The sequence below is a fragment of the Agelaius phoeniceus genome, chromosome 2 (genome assembly GCF_051311805.1).
Source record: "Agelaius phoeniceus isolate bAgePho1 chromosome 2, bAgePho1.hap1, whole genome shotgun sequence".
NCBI classification, from domain to species: domain Eukaryota; kingdom Metazoa; phylum Chordata; class Aves; order Passeriformes; family Icteridae; genus Agelaius; species Agelaius phoeniceus.
This window is the reverse complement of record NC_135266.1, coordinates 62,067,048-62,087,691: the sequence shown is the minus strand read 5'-3', so window position 1 is coordinate 62,087,691 and position 20,644 is coordinate 62,067,048. Positions and strand designations below refer to the sequence as shown.

Below are 20,644 nucleotides of genomic sequence, written 5' to 3'. Positions count from 1 at the left end.
GTTCTGTGATTCTAATTTATTGGCTCTGCCCATGCAAGGAATGGACCCAAAAAAGCACAAACCATTGGCCTACCTTGTCAGTGAATTGTGTGCCCCACACTGCTCACAAGACTGGACTTATATTCTGTTTTTATCACCAACAACCAAGCCACCTCAGCCTGAGCTCCACAGCCCTGCCATGGTGACACTGGGGTTTTCAACTCTGCATGGGCTGGGCAAGGCTGGCCTTTGCAGGCACAGAGAGACCTTCCAAGCCTGGAAAGCTAGTTTGGAGGTGAGAGAGGACAGCATATATATTTCTGACAAATCAGGGTAACAAGGATCTTCCATGTTGTGCTGTATTTTCGACAAGAGGAACTTTTTCTCTGCTGAGGTGCTGTTATGCACACATACATGCCCTACTAGAGCAGAAATTGTTACATTTTGGATTTTTTTTTCAGTCTCTGATGCTTCTGACAGCCTGAGACTGGCACGCAGGTGCAAGAGTTCACTGGTTGTCATTGGTATGTCACACAAACAGTGCTTTGACCTGCTCCTTCCCACTCCCCAACCCACCCACATACACTGCTTTGCTCCTCATGGGAGCAAAACAACAGAGATGAAGCAGCTGTGAAATACACCTGCCCTCCATTTACACACTTTTAACTTGGCAATATAGATCAGTTATGCTGTAATATAAATACATTTCTTTCCTCTACCCACAGCTCTGGATCAATCAGCAGCATGAAACAGTAGGAGGGAAATTAAGTAGTAACGTGGGGGTAAAAAAATAAGTTGATGTGGTAATCAGCCAACTAAACACCATTAGAACATATTGTCCTGCTCAGTGGGCGTACAGCTGCACTGGGCCATGACCAAATCTATTAATAGGCCATGCAGAGCTCTTTGTAGTTCTGTGAGCAATGCTCCTCAAATGCTGAGCCTTGAGTTCATTCTCTGTAAATGCAATAACCCCCTCGTGGTGTATAGTTACAGTAGTCGACTCTTCAGCAAGGATGAAAAGTCTGACTCTAGTCTCTTCAGGCCAGAGGCAAAAATCCTGCTCTTCATTTTTTGCCCAGACCAGAAGGGGGAAATAATGCTGGGACCGTACATTTATTCTAATGTGGATAGGAGATTGCTTTATAGAGTATCTGGGTTGTTCTAGGCTTGATGGCAGACATGAAGAGTAAAGATTGGGGTGGAAAATACACAGTTTGGTTTGTTGTTGCTGTGAAAAGGACCTGTTGCATCCCAGGATGTTGCATCCCATCCCCTGTTGCATCCCAGGTCCAGGGGACTGGGCTGTCACATGCCTGCAGTATCCTACACCCTGTGGACCAGGACACTTGCCATGTCACTCCATAATCCTGCTGCCATTTTAGGATTGTATGCCTCCTGCCAGGAAGCCTGCACACCTACACAAGAAACCCCTTAGTCCCTGTCTGTACTTTACACGAACAAGCAGAGACTTCCAGCCTAAAAATTATTTCATTTTAGAAACATTAAAAGTTAAGGAAAATGATTTCTACCTCACACCCAAAAGACACAGGATGGCGGAACAGTGCAGATCAGATGCTTAGCAGGCTTAGAGAAGGTAACTCCATGTACCAAGGTACTGGGGAGCCATTACTCCATGAAAATATCTGTAACACCCTTGGGCTGCTCCACTCTCTTTCTCTGACCATAGACTGGTTTGTGGCTGGAGCCAAAACCCAGTGCTGCAGCTCTATGATTAATTATCATCTTCCCCATGAGGAAGGGACTTGAGGTCCCTGGAGGCAGTGGATGCTTTCTGCAGGACATGACCCCAAAGAATTGGAGTCTGGGGAATGTCTGGAGTGCTGTCTGAAACTCAGGGGTGAAATTGTGCTTGGTGGGAAAGAGCAGCAGCAATGCAGGAGAGAAATGCTTGAGGGAGAGGGTGTACCCAGAGATCACTGGAGGAAACATGTGTGAGGCAGCAGCTGAGGAAACAGGCAGCAGGGACATGGTAAGCACTTGGGAAACAAGCAAAGGTAAAGTGCTGTGATGGAAGGAGAGGTGAAATGAGGGCTTTGTCTGGAAACAGCCTGGGGAGAACTCTGCATGAGGTCAGGGGCTGTGTGATTTGCACTGACTGTGCAAGTGCAGCTGCTGCAAGCTGGGAAAGCCTGCCTGCAGCTTCTGGGGCTTGGTGGGGCACCTCTCCAATTCAGAGTGGGGCTGCCACCTAAGTCATCTTGGGCTTGGCTGCGTGCATTTATTTATTGAACTGGATTGCCCAAGCCAGCAGTCGAGTCACCGCCGACAAGCGTCAGTAAGGCTTTCACACCTTCCAAGGCCTCCTCTCAGCCCACTGGCAGCAGCAGGGAGGGCTGGTTGGGGCAGGCACACAGCAGGCTTGCCAGCCCTGCCTGGGGCTCCTTCCCCAGTCAATGGAGCAACAGGGAGGGGGTGCAGCCTTCCGGCAATGATTCAGCCCACCAAGGAGCAGAACCACCTTCGTGAGGTGCATGTTCCCCTGCTCTGACTGTAGGAAGAGCCTAAAGCAAAGACAGGCTGTGATTTAAGGATCCCAGCCAAAAAGCTCAGAGTTAGAGAGGATGAGTCTGGCTAACCGTGTAGATAGACGATATGTGTAAAAGTCAGCGTGGCATAGCAGAGTGAGAGAAGGTGAGTCATCTCAGAGAGCACCAGAGATGACTGTACAATAAGCACCACTTCTTGTGTCATTATAAATGCACAAGAAGTGGGAACTGTTGTGTTGGCTGTGTCTCCCAGTATTGCACATTTCAGTTAAGCTCTCTGGAACAACTGGCTGTTGGTATTAGTTTTAAGATAATGCCAGTGGGAAGTAGTGAATGACAAAGCACTGCTGGCAAGCAATCAAGCTGTGAAACAACCTCTGAGAAGCACAAGTTATAAATTCTTTACTATATTAATTTGACATTACAATTTAGAGATAAGGTTTTCCAGGAATCCAAGTGAACCAGCATTCAGTTTTATTCATAAGGTGCATCTGAAAAGAAGTCAGTAATATTTAATATTTGTATACTATTCTCCAGCTTCTTTGTTGATGAAAAGCTAGGTCATTTCTGTTTCCAGGGCTAGACATACTATTTTGGCACATGCTCTTATGTTGTTATGATAAATCCAACACAGATACTCTCTAGTCATTTTGGACTGTAAAAATATTTCTGAAGGCAGCAGCAAGACTGCCTACAACCAAGTCAGGATGAGACTTCAAGGGCAGTTTTTGGTCCTTTCTTCACAGCTGTTTGTACTACTGAACAGTACATTCCCAATATAGTGGTTTCTTTCTGGCTTCTCTCCCATGCTTCCTACCACAGGTGCATTGCCAAGGCAGAAGTGTAGAACCTACATCACACAGCAGCCAAGCAGCCTGTGCCTCTCTCAGCCAAAGCCCCATAGCAGCAATCACTCCTCAGTCCCCAGGAGCAGGGACCTCTGCCCAACCAGGTGGCTGTGAGGGGTCTGTCAGGCCCCAGAGCTGATGCAGAGGGATGTGCATGGCCCAAAATGTGCTTCCTCCTACCACATGACCCATTACAGTGGTTGGTCCCTCAGCTGCCTTGCAAAAGCTTTCAGTGCAGGGGGGTGGAAATGCTTAAAGCTATGTGGGTGATCAATGGCAATGTGTCAGTGGGTGGGTCAGGGAACACAATGGAGTAAGCAGCAAGCATCAGGCACTGGATACCATGGAGAGCACATGGGCAGCAGAATGAGGGAGAGGATTTGAGTTTGTCACACCTTTTGCCTCTGTTCCACCTTCTTTTCCCTCCTTTTTTTCATTTTTCATTTGCTGGGATAATGCAAGTGGAAAAGGGCATCCAAACTCATCCATCCTGCCATTCAGGACACTCTTTTTAAAATAAAACCCACTATACTGGTGTTTATGTGGAGAACATACTGGATAAATATTTTATGCCATGGATTCAGTTTCTTATCAGGACCTGTATTAATAATAACTATATAGTTCCAATTGTTAGTGGGCTCCTCTCCCAATGAATGCTTTGTTTAAATGTATATTGAAGACTTGTTTTTACAATGGCTTTCTTCTCTTTAATAGGATTTGACATGTTGGCTGTGGTATAGCATGTGAGTGGTTTGTAAAAAGATTTAAAATATATTTCTGAATGGTGCTATATAAATACTGCATGCATTGAATTGCATTATTTTATTGTGAAACTGAAAGGTTTCCTGTTCTATACCATAATACGATTTGTTATTTTTCCAGCACACACATTAGCCTGCATTCAACTTCTGCACAAGGTAGAGGAACTCAAATTAAATTTACAAGCACACCTGAGCAAAGCTAGTTAGCTGTGGCCAGATCATGTTTCTGTGATTAAATAATGCTGGCTATTATAACACATTGCAAGAAAGTGCAGCTATAAATCCCTGTCTCGGTTTATTTCCAATGCTTCATTGTACTGTAGAAACTCTGCTATACTTTCTAGTAGGCAAAAGGCTAGATGGGGGACTGAGTCAGGCTGAGCAGATGTGTTAGATACTAACTTGGAGGAGATAAGAGTAACAATGCTGCTCTCCCCTGAGCCTTCCCCTCAAGGACGTTCCCATGCTACACAAACATTAATAAATTGATCTTCATTGCATCCAACCACAGACTTTATTAGCTGAGGAAATTGGTTCCCAGAAAAATTTAGCATTTTGCTCAAGGCCAGAGAGTAGGTCCACAGTAAGGAGAAAGAGCTGGAGACCTTCACTTATTTCCAGTTAATGTTTAATGTTACACTAGTGTGTAACAGGGTGTGCTGAAGGCTGGGTGTTCACATTGTCAGAAATGGAGGGGAATGGTTTTGCACCCTACAGCAAGACCCTGCTGACCATGTTGGTCACCACCACCCCTGGGGACCTGTTAGGGTAGCAGGTCCTGAGGGATTGAGGGACCATCTCCTGCCTGCCTCTGAAGATAAAAGTCCATGGCTCCACCACTGTCCTCACTGGGACATGTCAGGAGGGCTCATCTCAAGGGCTCAGGAGCTTCTCTTGGGGTTCGTATCTACCCAGCTCAGGGAACAGAGCTGAGGAGGTCCTGGCCCTACAGTCATCCAGGTCACACTGCAGCTTTCCTTTTGATGGAAACAAGGGTGACAGAGCTAAATGGGAGGCTGGTGCATACCCAGCTCTGAGCTGAAATACACAACACATGGCCAGGACAGACATCTGAGGCTGGGGACACTAAAGCAGTGAGCTCTGTCCAGAGTTCAAGGTTTTTACAGGTGGCTCTGACAGTTTTGCATTTTATTCAGATTTCTCATTTACCAGTCATTTACATTGTTGCCAAAATTTGACCACTGGGAGTAAAATTTTCCAGTCCAGGTGTTTGCCTGAGGCTGAATTACTTTAGATAGAGAGAAAAACTTTGTGTAGTTGTTCCTCATGGCCAAGACTTAGATTGAGGGAAAAGATTGGTTTGTAAAAAAATGATATGACTAACCCTTTGAGACTCTCCAGTGCTCTGTAAATGAAAAGATAATTGTATGAGAGAAAGGAAAACAGACCTTGACCAAAACAGAATTGGACTATATGGGCACGACTCAAATTGATGGTTACTGTGGGAACAGTGATGGAGGGCCTGGGTGAGGTGGGCTGACACAGGCAGTATACCATGATTTAAAGTGGGAGAATGGGCCAAACACCAGACTTCACAGAACTGGACTGAATTTTTGAGACTGGGGAAAGTTTGCAGTGAGCCAACTGCTAGGGTGTGAGGCAGAAGGTACAAGGGTAACCATTTAAAGTTTTGCACCCAAGAGAAAACACTAATCTATAGCCTGGACTGGGCTGGTTCCTAAATTTCACCAGTCCACTGCTGTCAGTGTTTACGTGAGAAACCACTGCTGACAGCATGTTTTATCTCCCACATAGTGTAAGAGCCAGCTCTCACCCCACAGGTGTGGTCTTTTAGCTGCCTTGGCAAATCTCAGCATCATGGTGTTTACCCTGCTGATAAGTCATGTGGATGTCATGCAACAGTACTTAACTCCCTTTAATTTTGTCTTTAATTGCACACACGTACTTGGGGTTTCTTCATGTATTCAAAGTCCTTCAGCCTCATCCTGTGCACTAGAAAAACATGTCTCAGCTGGCAAGCACCTATTTCAATCTGTTATTTTCCACTATATTCCTGATTTATACCATGCTCTTTGAATCCTGAAATATTTTCTTCATGGGATTTTCTATAGTGCTTGCCACTGCAGAACAAGAGCTCCCCAGCCATTAGCTGGTTCATTTTAGCAGAACTTTTCTGTGATGAGATATCATGATACTGTCATTTGGCAAATGGGCATCTAAGTCAGCACTGCAGCTGCCAAGCCTGAACCCACTGGGGCTTGATTTCTCAGAGCACTTACTGTACGACACGAGGGTGTGAATCACTGAAGCATCTCTCTGCCTGTCTCCAGCAGAGACTGGGAGCTCAGCATTTCTGCACACCAAACCACTGGGCTTGGGAGGTAGGCACCTGGAAAGTAAAAGGACACAATTAGGACCCACCTATGAGAAGCCTGGATGAACAGTATTTCCCAACTCTCTGGAACAAAGGGTTATATCCAAGGATGTAATTTTGTACTTTTTTGTGTCCCACAGTCCTGTTCCTTATTCCCTTCTAGCTTTTGGAATAACATGAAGAAGAGGTGCTGCCATAGCCACAAAGTGGGTCTAATTTGTGTACTGAAGGAAGGAGCTGTGTGGGAAAATACTGCCTGATCAGACAACCCAAAACGTGTCTGCATAATTCTTGTATGTATGGGAGATGCATTAAGGTATCAAAGGTAATTTTAAATTAGTGTTTTCTAACATTTGTGTGCCTGTTCTGCCAAGCTTATTAGTATTCCTTCAAAGAGGGAGTTTGATTTGTTTTGGAATAAAGCTTATTTATTCTAATTACACATAGGAAATAGCTAGCTCTATTTTTCTTACTAAATATTTTTGCAAATAATAAGGGTGCCCTTCTCTCAACATTCCTCTCCAACTTGGGTTCAGCATTTGAAGATGATAAATGGGCATCAAGCTCAGCATTTCTACCACCTCCTACCTGCTTTGACTCTTGTTTCATTAGAATTTCAGCAATGTGCTGGTTCATGGCAGATAACCTCCTCTCCCTCTCCAGAGTGCCTGTGAGTGTGTAGGGGGTGAGGGAATGGGTGCATTTCTCATTTCCTCAGCATTTATTACATTCCTCTTTCTCTACCTCCTCTGCAGCAATAAATCAATGCTACTTGTTATTGTCTACTCCTTGGGCAGGGTCTTGGGGGGAGAGGCAGACTCTCCTGACTATAATGCCATGTGTTTTATCAAATGCTAAAACAGAGCTAAAGACCCAAAGTAAGCCAGTCTTGTTTTTGCAGCTTTTGAGGGGAAGGATCCTATCCAAGTCCTGCCAGCTGCATCACCCATCAAGAGGCTTTGTCACACGGGTTGCAGTTACCAGCCCCAGCCTTAAGTTGCCTGCCCAAGCAGAAGAGGACACTGTGTCACTGGAGCAATGTTACTGGTTTTACTCTGGGCAAGAAAATTTAAAGTTTCTGGTGCTGATGACTTTTTCCTGCCATCAGGCAGCTCCATGACTGGGATGCTGGATGAACCTTTCCTGCATGTGTGTTGAGATGGGTTCATGCTCCTTGCACTTCTGCCACTTGTCAATGGCAGAAATATGCTCTAGAAATACATTGTGGGTGAAGTAAAATACAACCTGATTACTGTTTACTCTATCAAGACCAGAAGCACACTGGTACCTGGAGAAACTGTAGATGTGGCACTTGGGGACACGGTTTAGTGGTGGATTTGGCAACCTGAATGATTCTGTGATTGTAAATGAAAAGCATCTTCATAGTGGGACTGTGGCTTGCAGCAAGTCCCTGGGGAAACTTTACCCAGAAAGCCTCTGCCTTTTTGTTTTGTTGCCTGCTTTCTAATCACAGCAAACTGTTTTCCTTCACACAGGCTTCCTGAATTTCTCCTGGAATAAAAGGCCTTCCCACAAACCTGACCCAACAACCGTACACTAGATCTTCACTCCCCTCTCCCTTCTGAGAACACCCTGAAGAGATGGGCTGGAGAAATGATCATGAAAGAAATCGGAGTGGTGGAGGAGTGGGTGAAAAGGCAGGCACTTGACTTCTAGAACAGAGGTGTTTGGCTGATCCAAGCCTAGAAGCACAAAAAATACTGACACACCTGCATAGGAATCCAGGACCAATTTACACAGGCAGGTTTAAGCTGGGGTTGCAACTGGGATTTTTTTATCCTTCACCCCTTCCAATGTTAACTGAGGTAACTCATATGGGAACTTTCAATGCAGAAGTTACTGAAGGGGTTTGCAGGCAGATTCTCAGGGTTGAAGTGCCAAAAGAGGCCCCCTGACACATTAGCATGTTTTTATTGTGGCTTTGTAAGTATATTTTGCATTTTCTTTCTGCAGTAGCAAAAGGTGTACAGTTAGATCCCCCCCAAGCAAGAAGTGTACTTTATCCAGCCTCAGTTTGTCAGCAATGGCATTGGTAAAAGCATGCACACACATGCACTTCTTTGTGTCTTCCCCAAACTTTGACTATTTTTTTATTAAAGTGGCTGCCTAAAGCTACCAACAAACCAACAAAACGTTCTGGGTGTGAAAAAACCCCATCAACTCCAATTCAGCTCAGATTCCTTCTCCTGCTCTGATTTAACCATTTCTTCCTGCCCCTACCCTGGTTTTCAAGGGCACATGCTGGGGTCAGGATGCTTTTTTCAGACCTTTCAAGGGAAGATGATGTCCTTGCACGAGACTTCACTCAGTCATAGCCCCCTCTGCCAGGGGCACTGTGAGGGCAAACCCACAGCCCGTGCTGCAGAGAGGCAGGCCTGACATGCAGAAAGGACCCATCTCTTTCATGCTGCTTTTCAAGGCTCCAAAATCTATTGATGATAAGCAAGCAAAAAAGTATTACATGCAGAAAGGGGAGGGGTTGCTTTCTGTTTGCTTCTTTGTTCCCCTTTCCTAAAAAATATCTCCCCAGCCTTCAGGCAATTGTCAGGGTGTGGACTCACATGATGATAGACCTCAGATGGGTTTGCAAATACAGCACAGACTTTGAGGGAGATCTCTGTTTCAAGAGCTCTCCTTGCCCCGTGGCATTGTGGGAGGGAGTAGAAAAAGGGACAATTTTATTTCATTTTTAATCATTAGTTTACTTCAGATAATTCCATATTGCCATAGCCATGAGAGAGTAGTGAGTCTCGTTCAACAGGTGGACTTTCTCTGCACGCTCTCTGCTAACACTGGACACTAGTTTGCCAGTTTCCTCTGTAGAGATTATTTAGATCTTGTAGTGCTGACCAAACATCCTTAATGTGGACAAAAGGATTTCAGGGTTTATGCAATCAAATACTGTAGGAATATCCGGCAGTGTGAATGCAGGCAACAGCCTAGAGCAGACCATTCATCACTGTCACTAGGCACTGTTTCTGTTTCACATGCCAGTTAGATGCTGAACTGGAAGATGTCCAGGATCTTGCAGGACTGAGATGGAGATAGGACCAGCCCTTCTCAAGGGCTTTTATCATGTTCAAGGTAGAGCAAGATCAGATACTGGGTTATATTGAGAGAATTTGCTTGCATAAAGCAACAATTAAATAATGATAAGCTTTAGGTGGAGGTTTAATGTCTCTTCTGGAGGAAAGCATGGATGACCTCATGTTTTGGCTTTTTTTTTTTTCCCTAGAAAAAACAGAAAGCAAGAATGACAATGGAGAATTCCATTAAAAACTTTCTTCTGATTCTGTTGTGTAGAAGGGGTGGGAGGTGGAGAGTATTGACTTGCTGGTCAATAAGGAGCCTGTAAGGAGCCTTCTTTCCTGAAATGTCACATTGGATGGAGATAGTTTTCTGCAAGAAGCAGGCTGAGAAGGATGGGTAATAAAGATGTTCAAGACTGACAAGAATACCCGTGGCTCAGAATAAGGCAGGAAGTGTAATTAAGGAATCCTTTGGCTGAACCTATGTGGATAGCTTTCAGAATTAATAGGTTAGGACAGGGTATATAAAAATGAGCATGTTTTAAACCATCAAGCAAGGAACCTGGCTCTATAGTACCTTTTTAATCTTGTTTTCAATTCATATTTGTTTGTCTTTAAGGAGAATAAATTCTGATTGCTTGGTAAATACTAAATTGCATCTCTTAAATAAGGTATGGCTTCTTTAAACACATTCTGTTCTTTTTGTTAATGTTAGCTACGAGCAGAAGAGGTCCTAGAGGATACACAGCATGGGAGGCTCCTGATTTAAATGGTATATATTTGCTTGGAAACATAGCTTTAATAGTTTTTTCAGAGCAGGAAATGGTAAACTATCCACTCATCTTTTTTTGTTGTTGTTGTTATTATTGTGTTTATGTTGGATTCTACTCCCACAGAAAGTGGAATTAAATGAAAAATGAAATACATCTATTTTACAAGGATGCATTTGTGAAAATGTTGCAGTTGAATTGACCTGATTGCTTAGGTTTTCAAGATTTTAGATGAATGCAGCTGATCCTCTGGCCCCAGAGTCTAGAAGTGGGAAAAAAATCCTCCTGGTTCTCCAACTCTCAGATATTCTCAGCCTAAAGTGAATAAGGTGGCAGACCGAGCTTGATCCCTCTGCCCAATGCCCGAGGTGAGTTTATCTGGGTGCAGATGAGCTGTGCCCTGGGTGCAGACCTGAGCTGGCTCATGCAGCACGACTGATGGGTTCAGGTGCAGTGTCATGTGAAGGCAGCTTTAGGATTTGAAGGTCAGGGAAGGTTCAGGAGGTGGATGGTCCTGTTTGCACAGAAGTGATCTTAAGCTCATAAACCCAGCCTGTTTCCCTGCACAGCTGCCCAAGTGGCTGGTGCCATATGTTTTGAGGTGTGTCTTCTTCTAGAAGACACACTCTGGCTAGCAGCTTTTACTATTATTATTATTATACAAAATGTCCTCGTTGCAATACCACATATACTATGGAGGACACTTGAGCTGAATAAACAAAGCAAACAGTTTTGTTTCAAAAACTAGTTGAGCAGACACATGAATTCTCCTTAGTCCACGACTTTCACAAATTCAGTTTTCTACCTTTCCTCAAAATTGGTAATTCAACTTAGAGTGCTTAGTACAAAATAAATTTCTTTCAATATAACTCAATTGTATGATTAAATGTTGTAAATCCTGGCCTTAACATGTGTTCATCACAACTTTAAATATTCTCATTTTTAAAATAAGTCGAATTCTAATTTAAAGGAAAAAAATTTCAATTTGTGCTTCTGTGCTTCCCCCAACCACACCCTTTTTTTTTTTTTTTTTGCACACAGGCAGATAATGCATGGGCAGGATTTTCTATGTCTGCCCATGTTTTATGTCACTAACAACTCTTATTCTTCTGACTTCTTTAATTTTTGGTTATCATGAAAACCATGGAGTTCTGTAAGAATGGATTTATATGGAAACTAGGAAAAATAAAAGGAAAATAAAACAAAAATGAAAGAAATAATAAAAAAATGAAGGGCCAGAATATTCGGTGCTTGCTTCCTAAACACCATACGACCATTAGAATCCATGTATCTTTCACTAATGATCCTTTACTAGAGGGAATGTCTGATTATCTGGTACTTTTCTGACACGTCCTTTCTCTCCCTCTTTCCCTTCACTGGCTAGAGGGATTGGTGATGGTCAGAAATACTGCAAACATAAATTACTCCAGCTTCCCTCAGGAAATGGAAATAAAAGCACACTGATTCAAACATTTTGAACTCTCTTTAAAGTCCTACAGGACTAGTGGAAGGTTTGAGGTGGAGTTTCTTAACCTGTCTAAATCAGGACTCTCTTCCTTGACATGAATCAGGAAAGGAAAAATTCAATGTTTTACCAATTTGTGCAGGACTTTGATGATAATTTGCCAAGAGACATTTAAGTGGTACAACATGAAATAACAGAAACTAAAATTAATGGAGTTGGAATGGGATTGCATTGTGCAGGGCCCCCACATATGGTTACAATTTGGTGTTTCCTCTGTATCTGACAGGATCCTTACAGAAAGAATGCTTCTGAGGAACTGCTACTGCACCCACCATGAAAGCATGGAGAAGAAAACCTCACCCCACAGTGTCTGTTCACCATTCTTTCTCCTCCCATGGTGACTCCTTGTGGGGTTTTTTGTGCTCAAAATTAAGCACAATTCTGAGTTTGCTCTCATAAGCAATCTTGTCCTTTGCTCATGGTTTAAATCTCGAGGGCAGCACTGGAAGGTATCCCTGTTTGGAAGCATTTGATAGGAACTCCATGAGCTCATCTAAGTTGCCAACACGCAGCACCATGAGCCATCACACCTGAGATGCTGTGAGACAGCTGAGGTGCTCAGGCTGATCTGGCAGGTGTGGCACAGCACCTACAGGAGGCACATGTCCACCTGGAGAGGCAGCCAGAGGCCAACCACTCCACTGCAGGACAGCTCCAGGTTTTCAGAAGATACAGCACACCCTTGGTGTCTCCAGATGAGCCAGGTGCCTGAGCTCCCAGTGTGGCCAGCTGAAACCCAGACAGGGCAGTCAGCAGCATCTGAAAGCTGCACATGGAACCAAACGCTGGGGTGCAACCCAGTCGCATCAACACAGGTATCAATTTTCTTTTGAGGTATTCTCTCGTATTTCAAGTATTCACACAGGCTGGCAAACACGATTTGGAACTATTAATAGTATCTAGGAGGAGCAGTTAGACACTAGGTAGGATGCTCAAGACAACCAGAACCTCTGTTTTGGCAAGCAAACTTCAAAGTCTAAAGAGAGGCTCACGCTCTGTGGAATGAACAACAGATGATTCAAGTTTAGAACCAGCCCAAAAGCAAAAAGCTCCAACTTGGCTCCTCCTGTGTTAGGCTATGATGGTGCCTCAGCACACAGCATGAATGTGGAGCTTGTGCGTCACAATGCTCACGAGCCAAACTCTTGCCAAGCTCTCTCCTCACCTTGTAGACACAAGCTACACCTCCAGTCAGCCTGTGGCAACCACTGACCAAAGTGGAATGCCAGGTAAACAGAGTGTGCCACGTTGACACAAACCTGGCCAGATACAACCCTCTCTGAAATGCTGAACTTGTGCCCAAGTATTAATCTGCCTTTCATTTCACTATTTCCATAGCTCATAATTACTACCATTGGCACAAACAGTGAGTTATCCCCCTTGCTCAAGCCTGCAATGAGTCTAACTTTTTCATAGCTATGCTTAATTGTTGCCAGGGTTCCCTGTAGGAGCATTAGCGTGCTTAATATTACATGGCTTGAGAAAATTAAATGATCAATATCAGCTTAAGAGCACTCAGTTGTTCTTTCTTGGCTTTTGTAATTGCTTGTGTGATGGGAAAATAATTACTATGTTGAGTTTATTGTTATTCTCATTGTCCTCAGTTGGTGATTTTGTTGTTCAGCTACGGACATGTCTGATTTAAATTGTCTATAATATTGCTGTCTTAGAAGGAAATAGAAAGGAAAGGGGAAGGGAAAGGAAGTAGGAAAATTAAAGGCTGATCTAAGATTAACATAGTGTTTACTCTGGCTCCTGGCAAGGTCTGTTTGTAAAGGGAGACTCCCAAAGCAAAAATCATCTCGAGTGAATTTGTTTAAAGTGACACTGCCAACTTCAATATCACACTTCAGGATTTTTGGTTTTTACTCCACGATAAGTAACACCCAAACCAATTATACCCCAGTAATCCCATTGGAACACCTCAGGTTACAGTTGTGAGAATAGAGAAAAAGCATTAATCTCTATTTTTTGGGTAGTTTTTACTGCAATTCCTAGCATGCTAATTTCATATTCCGTGTTGGAAAGGACTTACAAGGATCATCGAGTCTAGCTCTTAAATGAGTGGTCTGATACAGGGACTGAACCCTTAATCTTGGCATTATTAGCACTATGTTCTAATAGCACAGTCCTAACCAAGTGAGCTAATCCATGATCCCCAACTTGTATGGAAAGATTACACACAAAAAGGATCATGTGGATTTGGGCCATGCCCAAATCTTCTGTAATTTCTTAATAGGTCTCCTTCCTGTTGTTTATGTAGTTTTGTGATAGAGTAAGAGGATAGAAAAAAATACCACCCATGATTTTTGAAAAAAGATTTTTGAAACCAACAGGGGAAATAGAAAACCAGAAATCCTCACGAGTTCTATGCAGGGAGGGGTCAGGGTCCTTGCTTTCAGCCACGCAGAGAGAAGACAGTCCCTAGTGAAAAGATGCCTACTGTCTCCAGAAGCCAGTGGGAGTGGGCTGATAAAGAGATCCCTTTAACTGTGGTGCTCATGAGTCACTGGTGTCAGCGTTAAGACATCCTGGGAGAAAGAAGGAAACAAAACTGGTTATTCACTGCCTTTGTTTAGCTGCCTTCAGAGGTTTCAAGAAACCTGAATACAGAGACACTGTGGCATATGCCAACTGTTGACTCCATCAAATAATAAAGCAATCCCAGTGGGTATTAAGAAGCGTGGAATCATTCTAATGAGTCTGGCAAAATCTCATTAGGATGAACAGCAGGTGATGACAAAATATTTGCTCTGTATGCAAATGACTTGTTTCCTTCTCTGTCTGCACGTGGTTGCACGAGTGCTCAGAACAGGAGCTGTCACATAATTACTTACTGGAGTAAAGCACTGCATATGTGGTGGTTGCACTTCAAATATATCAGTGGAAAAATGGGAAAAATTATAGAAAGGAGAGCTGCCTGTATCACCAAACTCTTGCACAATAGAGGGCTTTGCTGGGCACTCAGACAGTCCAGCTGTCTTTCCAAAAATGCTTTCAAAGCAAGGACATTTGGCCTGCAAGTTGTCAAAACTTCTCCAAGAGCTGTGAGTATAGAAAACATCATGGAAGAAGGGCAGGGGGTACGCTGAATACTGAGAATAAGGCAAAACATGGCAGTTCCTGTTGACAGAGGTAGGTTACCTGCACAGACCCGGGCCTGACCTGACCTGCTAGTTCAAAAAGCAACTCCACTAATCAACCCTGAACCAGCTAGCTGCAGGCTCAGATGTTGCACAGTAAATCACTGCTTTGTCCCCTTCAGCTGTTTTAACATCAGACTCTGTAGCCCTGATATCTGTTCTGTTCCTGATGGTGTTTCTGGCATAGTACACTTCCATTCTCTCCAGTGTATCATTAATAATGCTTCACACATTTGTTTTTAATCACTTTGGTATTTATTTATTGCTGCAGTCCTGTTCCTACTCCTCATACATGTCAGAGGCAAAATTCCTGTGTGGGGGAAGTGGAAGTCCCCCAAGAGCCTCATTCTTCTGTGCACACTGGTGGAGAGGAGGACAGGGCAGTTGAGTCAAAGGACACTCCAGATTAAATAAGCCAAGCTACACAAACAAAAGTGTTCCTGCAGATCTTCTCTCCAGTGCCTGGCAGTCAGAAACCTTCACTATATACTCTCTGCCCATGTAATTGTGGTTTTCTCTCAAAAGAAAAAGGAGTCAGGAATGCATTTGAAGCCTTCCTTCTAAAAACACCTTAAAGATCCCCAGGGCCATGCAAAAATTCTAGGACGGAAAGGCAAAGGACTGTGTGTATGATGACCCTATGCTCTCACCATGCTCATTGGTTCTTACCTGGAGACAGCTGGCTACAGATTGTCCATCAGACAGGGAATTAAGTAAGCTGATTAAGAGAAAGAATCATTTGCTTTCCTGCTGAAGTCCTATAGAGATGGAGTAAAAACAGTACACTAAAGAGCAGAAATTTGCCTCCCTTGCCATCCAGCAACTTGCAGCCAAAATCTTACGGAAGTCAGAGAAAGGAGACAAGTCCCCTAAAATTTCCCTTCCACAAAACAAAATTAAAAAAAATTAAAAAATAGTTACATGAGACTTTGTATTCCAAGGACATTTAAATTAGTTATTATGTGATTTTAATAATAGTGACTATTTTAAATTGTTAGATGCTGCTAATAGGAATTTTTAAACTGTTAGATGCTGCTAATAGGAATTTTTTACTCTGTAGATCTTTATGAAAAATGCTTTTCATACAAGTGGTTTGTCATGGTAAAGTCAATGTTATCATTTCTTCTTTCCTAAGTTTGAGAAGTCTGTAAGGGTCACCAGGTATTAGATCATCAAGTGAACTGGGAAGCAATGCCTAGTTCTCCTGATTCCCAGAGCAGCAGCTTGTGAGCACAGGGGCACTGTGGCTCACTGTGCCTTTGCTGTGGGTCTGGGACTTACAGAGCTACCAGAGCTCCTTCTGAGGCTAGAGGCTTTAGGAGTAAGTTGAATAAACCTCATTTTGGGTCGCATGGGGTATGTTTGACTCTCTGGGCATGAGGACTGGCAACACCATCTCTTGAGACCCAGACCTGTAGCCTAGGATTTGATGTCAGTATCCTACAGAGTATTCATCTTAGATTTAATAATTGCGTAAAATTGAGGCCTGCAGTGGAAGTGGTGCCAAAATGAGAGCAGGCCAAGAGCTACATGAAGCTCTGGGAGGCGGGCTGGGAGGGGTTTGCAGGGCAGTGCAGCTCGTTCTCACGGCCGGTTATGGATGTGAGGGAACGCGCTCCAACCCAAACCCACAGCAGAGCACAGGGGGGGCACAGTCGGCTGGTTCTGCTTAGCAGCTTTTGCTGACCAGCAAAAGCAATGGAAATCCCAAGCCCTCAAAAAGCAGTGGGTCTTAAGCAACCACTTTTGCTTTTCTTTTCTATTTTTTTGCTACCTGATTAGCCAAACAAGCGAGTGTTTGTTCAGTGTGGGACTGACTGCAGTAAGAAAACTGGACAGCAATGGCAGTGATTCATTTCAGATCTGAAATGTCATCAGATGTTCACAGTGGTCTGTATCAGCTGACCAAAGGTCATGCACACGCTGATCCCAAATACTTATTGCTCTGAAAAAAAATCCCATGGAGCTCTCCCAAATGCAGGATAGGTCAGAATGCTCCAGGTTTGGCTCCCTCTACCCAAAACAGTCCTCCACCATGCCCAAGAGGCTTTGTGTCCTCACACTCACGCACTAATAGCAGACCCCCAGGCTGTGCTGTGTCTTTGTGAGCATTCTGGAAAAACATCCCTTAGGTGAGTGAGGCACAGCTGTCAGGGTATTTCACACGCTTCCCACTGGAAAAGACAACAAACAGAAAGAAGCATTTTTCTCTCAGAATCACAGGAAAACTACATGTTGTTTAGATGAGATCTAAGACCAAGCAGCCTAGACAGGAGAGCACAAGCCCTAAAGAAGGGGCAGGAGTCAGTTTGTGCTGCTTGGTCTTGACAGTGGCCCTTGCCTTCTCTTCTTTAGCAGTAGAGAATGGAATGTTATAGAAAATACAAGGACAGCTTACTCATGCAGAGGCATCTAGTGCAATCTGAGACGCCAAAACATGTCCTGTATGGCTTTCACCTCTTTCTTCCAAAGGGATATGTTGCATTTAAGACCTCTGTGGTATTTGTCAGGCTGACCAGACCTCTTGGGTACCCCCAGGGATCTGAAACAGCACTACAAGTTCCTGTTTAAAGAATAAGACCCCCATGCTGCAAGGTGTTCCAGCTGCTCAAGGTCTCATTTGAGTTTTTGCAGCCTGAACTGAGCTCTGTGCTTTTGCTGTTGAGTGAGTTTGCAATTAACAGCAGCAAGCACTATATGTTCCCTGCAGTCTCAGAGGTGTCTGTAGAGCAGGCCCACCTTGAGCTGATAAATACCTCCAGACAGTCTTCTTGTTCCCATAGGTCACAGGTAGTACTGCTCTCCTAAAAGCCCTTTGAAAATTAAAATACTTTAATTAAAAGTAATTAAATTAACACAAGGGTCAAAGTGAAAAGAGACTGTAGTGGGCAGCTTTTCTCATGGGTTTGGAGTGGGTAGAGAGATCCTATACAATCATGTCATTCTCATAAAAATAATTCCTATTAAAGGAATTCCTATTAAAGGAGACAGCTACCCTGTGATTTCTTTGACCTTGGCCTGTTCCCTCTGAGACACCAGAGCGTTTTGCTTTTCCATTCCTTATCCTCCAGTCCCAGCCTGTAAATTCCTGACCTGCTGTTCTCATCCCCACCTACCCTTTCTGACATGTCTTCAGCATTTATCTCAGAGTTTGCTCCATCCTACCTCTGCTGTATCACTGCCTCCCAAACCACTGTAACTTTGTTCTTCCATTCACTTCCTACTCTTTCCACCTGCCCCTCTAACCTTGGCTGTCCCAGACCCTCAAAGTCAGCCTTCCTGTATTCTGCAGCTCCCTGAGGTCCATCTCTCTATGAAATCCACCCTGTACCTATCCTTGAAGGACATCACTCCTGCTCTTCCCTTGGCCAAAGTAGATAAGTGCATGTTCCCCTTCATCTTTCCCCTACTCAGGGATAGAAATCCACCCATACAGACCTACAGAAAAATAGAATATGTCTGGGTAGAAAAAGGAGACCCTAATCTGGGCATGAGAAGCTACATCAAGATATAGTTGTTTGTTTAGATAAGCTTCTAGGAAGTCTGGACCATGTTGGAGCATATCCACAGCCATTTCTGTGGACAAACTGTGCTTCTACCACTCATTTGGTGTTTATTGGTAGCAAAATGTAAGTCACAAATTGCTCCAGAGCAGGCAAGAAAAGGTCTTAAGAAGAAAACAGCAGCTAAGTTGATGGACACAATTTCCGAACATTTTCGTCTCCTGGTTTTCAACATTGTGCTGAGTTTGCTCTCCAAATGCCTGACTGACAAATGTCCTTTCACTTTCACTTAAAGTAGCTCAGAAGGCAGGTTATTATTATTTCCTGTTTTCCCCCTTTCTCTTTGTCTTTGCATAATAAATCAAAGCGGTAACCACTGGCTTACCTAGGTATTTTTGTGAACTTTGGAAACAAGATTCATCCTGTCTTTCAGCCCGTGCTGAGGCATTTAAACCAGAAGCCTAACTGCCCCTAGATACCCTCACTAATCACCTGAGGCTGAAGCACCCCTACATGTGTGTCACTTCTCCCATACCCAAACCTACCAGAGGCCAAATGTACAAACTGCATTTTGTTCACCCTCCAAGCTGCTTCTCCTCAGCAGATCCAGAACTCCCTGTGAGGCTGGCCCACAGTGGCCTTTATGCCTTATAGGTGTCAATCCTTTTTGGCACCTCTGCTTTGCAGGTGCTTGGGATTTTCAGAAGCAGATGTATCTCTCCAGCTATGCTGGTTAGCAGGGAGAGACCAAGAGGAAATCAGGAACCTGAAGGCATTGTTATCCTTGCAAAGGCTGCTCTGTACCTCCTAGTGTGTGCACAAGGTTTTTCCCTGAGCTGTGCATGCCCACAGTTTCATTACAACAAACTTTGCTGGGAAGTCATAGGATTATCTTTATTTCCTGAACAATACAGATCCAGACAAGTCTTTGAAGCCTTTTTGTTCAATTTAACTTAATGAAAATTTGAGCCTTCATCTTGGTGTAGAGTTAAAATGTTCCTACTTGATCTAAGAGAATATCTTCTATATTTTTTTTATCCACTGATTTCTCCTGTCTCCAGAGAAGACACAGAAAATCAAACAGTTTGCTCTGTACTTGCTAACCTTACACTACCACACAGTTTTTAGTAACATTGGGAACAATAACTTACGAGGTTGTGTCCTGTAAGGGAGCAGTATAAATCCAAATCTTGCGTAAGTGAAACTTTCGCAAACTTCAGCAAGACTTTTTTCCTGCCAATTATGGAAGAACAAAGCATCTACTCTTTCATATTTAAAAAATCACCTCATCCTGGAATCTCAAGTCTAAGGTGTTTTTACTGTGAAAAAGAACTTCATGGTTATGATAGCAGAATATCAGATTACTGACTCTGTACAACAGTTCTCTGTTTGGCTTCTGTCTACTTCTTAACAACATTTAGTAAAAAGCTGAATGCCTTCCAGAGACACCTTTAATTTACATGCTAAGAATGTTTATGCCTCTCAAGTGGTCAAATTAAATTGTATCAAATGAACTGTATGGGCTTGACATAGGTTCTAAGGCCCTGTTTAAACTGTTGTGTGTTCATGAAACAATTAAAGCTGAATAAAAAGTACCAAAAGAATTTCAGAGAGGATTAGTTCAAATGTTTAACTGAATTAATGTCTGCCACAGTTGGTTTCCATGGGCATTCATTTGATCTGGCAAAAATACTCTTTCCTAATCATTTAGCCAAAGTCTGATTGTAAGTCACATCTGTTCTGTTGGGGAAGGTAAACAAGGATTCTGCCTCCTGATCACTTGTAACTGAACAGCTCTATATCACACCTCTTGCACAGCAGGTGTCCAGCAGCCAAGGTACTCAAGAAAACTTTGGATTTTTACTGATGGTACATTATTTGGTGGGCTCTTAAAAATAGTAATTCTGTGTGCATTGACTGTTTTTACAGACCACAACAGCTGGGGCTCAAACACCTCAACTTCAGACTTTGCAAACAAGGCATGACTGGAGTCATGGCATCTCTGGGTGAACAGTTTGACATTTCAACAGGTTTTGATGTCAATGGGGATAAGCAAGTCTTCCAACATGATCTGCTGAACTGATTCATCTTTCCACACAGACCCTATCTTCACTATCTTTACTTCCCAGTCTTCAGAAAAGCCTTGAGGATATGAGGTAGGAGTATGGGAGTATTTAAATGAAGAGGAAAAAGACTGTT

General features: G+C 43.4%; 1 long non-coding RNA gene across 3 annotated transcripts in view; it reads right to left on the bottom strand.

Annotated features, from left to right (window-relative positions):
* Window positions 1-20,644, bottom strand: part of LOC143693467 (uncharacterized) — a 151,272-nt gene that overhangs the window by 35,585 nt on the left and 95,043 nt on the right. For 2 of the 3 annotated variants that reach the window (XR_013181162.1, XR_013181163.1), the window contains exon 2: window positions 6,360-6,469. This is a non-coding gene — a long non-coding RNA (uncharacterized LOC143693467). Of the gene's footprint in view, window positions 1-6,359; window positions 6,470-14,127; window positions 14,331-17,024; window positions 17,117-20,644 lie in introns of those variants that run through there. The other variant, XR_013181164.1, reaches the window with a different exon arrangement.